Below are 6,205 nucleotides of genomic sequence, written 5' to 3'. Positions count from 1 at the left end.
TGATAGAGCATGTACCTTCATCTTCTTGGATGTGGCCTTGCGGCTTGTGGTTTTCCTATTAGAATTTCAAGCTCCCGTTACTCTTCAGTCAGTCTATCTTTATGTGTGTGACCAACATTAGCTGGATACAGTTGTACACATGTGTGGCATTCAATAAGTCGGTGTAGTCAGTGACTTATAACTATAGTTAGTCTTGGTTAGACATACCTATGTGTGTAAGTCTCTTTCAGTTAGTATGATGGAAGAATAATGGAAGAAGAACAAGAATGAGCTTAGGCTCATCTTCCCCTCCACTTTATCTCTCTCCCTCTCTTCCAACATGGTATCAGAGCTTGAATGCCGAAAGCGTGAAGGCTTGGCAGTGGCCATTTGACATCAAGACATCAAATCTGAAGAAAACATCATCAAAGGAGACTGTGCCTGCAACCTATTTTTTTGCAGAAGCTATATCTTGCTACAGAAATGGTTCTTGGAGAAACGGCCCGCTACCTAACTGTTTCAACGTGGTCTACAAATTTTCATAAGAATTTTTTTTCAAGTTCCTCGTAGATTTTGAGATATTCAACACAGACCTATGCAGACTGGTTGTTTACTGCAGTAAAAAGCAGGTGATTCCAAAGCACTAGTGGCTTTCATCCTAACAATGTATATGCCCTTATTATTATGCATTTGAGCATGATATTGGAGTGTTAAATGCTCAATTTTGGAGCTTATTTGTAGGCTAGAAATAGTGAACTAGTTGCTATCCTGAATTTGGAAACAATATACCTACAGGATTGAAGTATCTATGATGCTTATTTGCTAGTGACAAATGCTTGGATCATACCACTTGAGTGGTAGATGCTTTTTGGGATATTGTGAGTGCTGAGAGTCCAAAGTTTGGACTGATTTGTTGCTAGTTATACTAGGGTATTGGCTGGTTATTGTCTGCAAGAATGATACCTATCATCTTCACTTGGCATACATGCAATATATTCTGACCAATTGAACATGTATCAACTCCTGCATAGAGTGGCAACTGAATAAGATGTTTTGAGGCTGTTTTGAGGTCTGAATACTCTTGTTTTAACAAAGAAAATACTGTTGGTTATAGCAGTGGGCTGGCTGTATTTGGTACTACTACTTGCAGACAGTACAAACATTGATACTTGTATGGACATTGTTTGTTGCTAGAATATTTTGCCACTACCACAGAATGTTTTAAACTTATTTGAACTTGGTTTATGCTCAGTTGACTGTGTTTTTTCATTGTTGGAATACAGTTTACAGCAAGCAAGTTGTCAAGAAAACTGTCCTAAATTGCAAGAAATTGTCCTGAATAGCAAGAAACTGGTCTTGCATTGTAGGAAAAGGAGTCAGATACTTACAGGTTGTATATATCACTGAATACCTAAGCTGCAACTATGGCAAATGCTCAAGGCACTGACAATATCACTCAAATTGTGGGAGAAAAGCTGGACAACAAAAAATTTTCTTTATGGAAGTTCCGTAGTATGAAGAATTTTTTTGGTTGGCAAAGGTTATTAGGACTTATGTACAGATGATGAAGCTAAACCTAAAATACATGAAAGGAATCCGACAAATGATCAGAAAAGGTCTCATAAGCTATGGATTGAGAGAGCATGCAAGGTGTTACATTGGTTTTCCTTATGTGTATCAGATGCTATGGTTATACAGATTACTAGATGCAATTCCCCAAATGATGCATGGGACATACTCATGAAGAATTATGGAATTGTAACACATGCAAGAAAGATTCAGCTAAAGCAGCAGTTCAATAACATATCTAGGAATGGCAGAAGCATTCAGCCCTACACTACAGAGATTAAGAACATAGCGGATCATCTTGCCACCATTGGATCTTCAGTGCCTGAGGATGATATGATTGCAATGACATTGAATGGACTTGGCAAAGAGTATAAAGCATTTGATATGTCTATTTCTGTGAGAGCTGAATCCTCTGATTAGGATGAGCTGATTGCTTTACTGCTGCATGAGGAAGTTAAGCTTGGGCTGAATACAGGTTCTAGTACGTCTCAAAACAGAGACATTGTTCTTTACTCTAGCCAACGTGGCAGATGCGGCAGAGGCCGTGGCTCTTTTCGAGGTTGAGGAGACACTCGAAACACTTATGGATAGCATGAGCAGAATGCTTGGCATGGCATAAATACACATGACCAGCATGGATCTTGCAATTTTCGAGGCAGGGGGAGATTCCCTAGAGGCAGAGGAGGATCCTGACAGTCAAATGATCAGTCCAACAAGGACAAGGACTGTCATTATTGTGGTAGATATGGGCATATAGCCAAAGATTGTCATAAGAAGCACGCTGACATGAAAGCTAAGGGTAGACAACATGGAAATTATGCTTCATCTAGCAGAGTTCATGATGAGCAGGTTGACAGATTGTTTGCCATGTAGCATGTGTCTAAGAATGCATCTAGGCAAAACAGAGATGAGAGATGGTATATTGATTTAGGGGCATCAAATCATATGGCACCCCGTGGAGAATGGTTTGATGAGATGGTTGCAATTTCACATGGTTATGTGTATACTGGGGATGACACCCAACATGACATTCAGCACACAGGAATTGTTCCATTGTTGATGCCTGATGGCAAGAAAAAGAGCCTGCATGATGTACTACATGTACCTACAATAACCAAGAGACTTTTGTCAGTTGAACAGATGGCAGAATAGAATCTGCATGTGAGATTTAATAGAGATGGATGCTTTGTTGAAGAATATGGTAATGGCTGCAAATATTTTGCTAGAGGTCGAAGAGATGGCAGAATGTTTACTCTTGATGTGTTAATTCCAGAATTGAAAGCAGCCATATTTGCACATGATGATGGTGCTATACGGGATGTTGAGATATGGTATAAGCGGATTGGCCATGTGAATGTACAAAAGCTAAAATCTATGCAGCAAAAGGAGATTGTACTTGGACTGCCTAAGTTCAAGTATCATGACTTTGGACATGTATGTGATACATGTCAGTTTGGAAAGCAAGCACAGTTTCCATTTATGAGACATGTACAGAATAGCTCACGACCCTTGCAGTTGGTACATTCAGATGTATGGGGTCCATCTCATAATGCTTCGTTTGGTGGTGCTCATTACTATGTATCCTTCATTGATGATTTCAGCACATGTATACTTGGCTTTACATACTAAAACATAAGGATGATGTGTTTGATACATTCAAGGATTTCAAGAAGCATGCTAAAAATGAGTTGAGTTGTAAAATTTCATGTCTTGGATCAGATAGAGGTGGAGAATATGTATCTAGTTACTTTGACAAGTACCTTGCTAAACATGGGATCAAAAGACAATTAACTTGCATGTATACATCGCAACAAAATTGTGTAGCAGAAAGAAAAAATAGGGTACTTATGGAATCGGCAAGAGCTATGCTAAATGAGAAGAGTTTGCCAAATGGTTATTGGGCTAAAGCAATAGTGATTGTTGTCTATATGCTGAATAGAACTCCTACACCGGGGATTCATTATGTAACTCCATATGAGATGTTGTATGGCCATAAACTTGACATTTCACACTTGAAGGTATTTAGCGGCATTGCATATGTGCATGTTCCTGATAAAAAGAGGAAGAAATTGGATCCTAAAGCTATCAAGAGTGTGTTCCTTGGTTGTGCACAAGACGGGAAAACTTACAAGTGTTATGTACCGTCTACACATAAGACATTGATTAGTAGAGATGTTTTTGATGAGCTAGCATTGTGGTATGGTAATCCTATTGCAGTGGCTACTAGTGATGGATCAGGCAGCACTAGTAATGCTAAAAATACACCTACATTGAGTACATCTATGAGTGGTCCTACAGGTGATGGGTCACCTACAGTAAGACCTTGGTCAGGACGCTTATGGAATCGTACTCCTATGTCCACTAACACGGATATGTCAGTGAGGGGGAGATTGGATAAGGGAAAAGAAAATATGCTTGAGGATGTGACAGGTCTACTTGCAGCAGGTTATGAGTCATCCAGCAGTGATAGTTTGGATAGTGAGTTAGGCATTCCATCTGTTATAACGCCTAGAGCAAGGTAGAGTCGTTATGTACCGCCTCATGAGAGGCAAGCTCAGAGTGAGCCACAATTATGGAGATCTGAGAGAGTCAAAAAACTAGTTGACAAGTTTACATACACTGGTTATTCAAGCCGCCATTATGCATATATGTCTAGTGTGACATGTTACAAAGAACCTACAAAGATTGATGATGCAGTTACAGATGATAACTAGTGTGCTGCCATGGATGAGGAGTATGTAGCTCTGGCTGAAAATGAGACATGGGAATTGGTTGAGTTGCTTAAAGGCAAAGTCCCCATTGGCTACAAATGGATGTACAAGGTTAAGTGCAAGTTAGATGGTTAGTTAGAATGCTATAAGGCCAGGCTGGTTGCAAAAGGGTATGCACAGCAATATGGCCTAAATTATGAGGAGACTTTCAGTCCGGTGGCTAAAATGGCAATAGTTCAAAATTTCATTACTTTGATAGCATGCAAAGGGTGAAAATTATGGCAAATGGACATCAAGACTGCTTTCTTGAAAGGTGATTTGGTTGAGGAAGTATATATGGAGCAGCCTGAAGGCTATGTTCACCCGAGCTTTCCTACACCTGTATGTAAGCTGAAAAAGGCTTTATATGGATTGAAACGGGCACCTAGAGTATGGAATGCTCGGATCAATAGTTATTTACAACAACATGGATTTAGATTGGGTGATGCAGATCACAGTTTGTTCACGAAGAAGAGAGATCATGGACATGTGTTTCTAGTGGTTTATGTAGACTGGAGATGATGAAGAGGGCATTGCTGAAATTAAATCATGTTTACAGGCTAAATTCATAGTCAAAGATATTGGTGAACTAAAGTATTTTCTTGGGATTGAGGTAGTCTCTGCCTCAAGGTATATGGCTACTACAGAAGTAGTATGCTCATGACATGTTACAGAAGTATGGTATGGCTAAATGCAAGCCTATGGAGATACCTCTTGATCAGAATGTCAAGCTAAAAATTGATGTCTTATGTTATGCAGTGGGACTGATTAGTCAGTTCATGTAGAAGCCTCGCAAACCACATTAAGATGCAGTCAGGAGGATGATGAGATATGTAAAGGATACTATATATTATGGATTTTTTTATGCATATGGAAAATCCCTTGACTTGACAAGGTTTACTGATGCTGATTGGGCTGGTTGTGCCTATGACAGGAGGTCAACCAATGGTTATGCATTTGGATTGAGCAGTAGTATGATCAGTTGGTAGAGTAAGAAATAGCCTATTGTTGCATTGTCTAGTACAGAAGCTGAGTACAGAGGAGCTGCCTTAGCGGCTTGCGAAACAGTTTGGTTGATGAAACTGCTGGAAAACTTGGAAATACAGCTAGAAAGCAGAGTGAGATTGCATTGTAATAACCTCAGCAGTGTTATGTTGGCTAGCAATCCTATCTACCATGCTAGGTCCAAACATATTGAGATTCACTACCATTTCATCAGAGAAATGGTTCTTACAGGGCAAATTGACTTGATTCATGTGAAGACGGAAGACCGGGTAGCATATATATTTACCAAGTCTCATGGTAAAGAAAAGTTCATATATTTCAGATAGCTGCTTGGAGTTTATCAAATGGTTTGAGCTTGAAGGGGAGTGTTAGAATATCAAGCTCCTGTTACTCTTCAGTCAATCTATCTTTATGTGTGTGACCGACATTAACTGGATATAGTTGCACATGTGTGTGACATTCAATAAGTCGGTGTAGTCAGTGACTTAACCATAGTTAGTCTTGGTTAGACATACCTATGTGTGTAAGTCGCTTTCAATTAGTATGATGGAAGAATAATGGAAGAAGAACAACAATGAGCTGAGGCTCATCTTCGGCTCCACTCTGTCTCTCTCCCTCTCTTCCAACATTTTCCCCCTAGGGTAGGGGGGCCAGTTTAGTGGCAGCTACCGGCCCCTCTATCGAAAAATCTCAAGATGGCAGAATAGGGCCAAATGATGTTTCACCCCTCTTCGCAAGAGATTGAGCTTCCCAAAAACAAAATATAGGCAAATACGTAACTATGGCGAGGCCTTCATAGTGCTGCGCAAGAAAATCAGTGATGCAAAAAAGGCCTGTTGTTTTGTGATATGGGTGTGCCTATTTAAAGACAGTGTGCTAACAGCTCCCCATTGGTTGCATGT

This window comes from Lygodium microphyllum, chromosome 3 (assembly GCF_053477565.2).
Source record: "Lygodium microphyllum isolate KBCC chromosome 3, Lygodium_microphyllum_v1.1.10, whole genome shotgun sequence".
Taxonomy (NCBI): Eukaryota; Viridiplantae; Streptophyta; class Polypodiopsida; order Schizaeales; family Lygodiaceae; genus Lygodium; species Lygodium microphyllum.
This window is presented reverse-complemented; position numbering follows the sequence as displayed.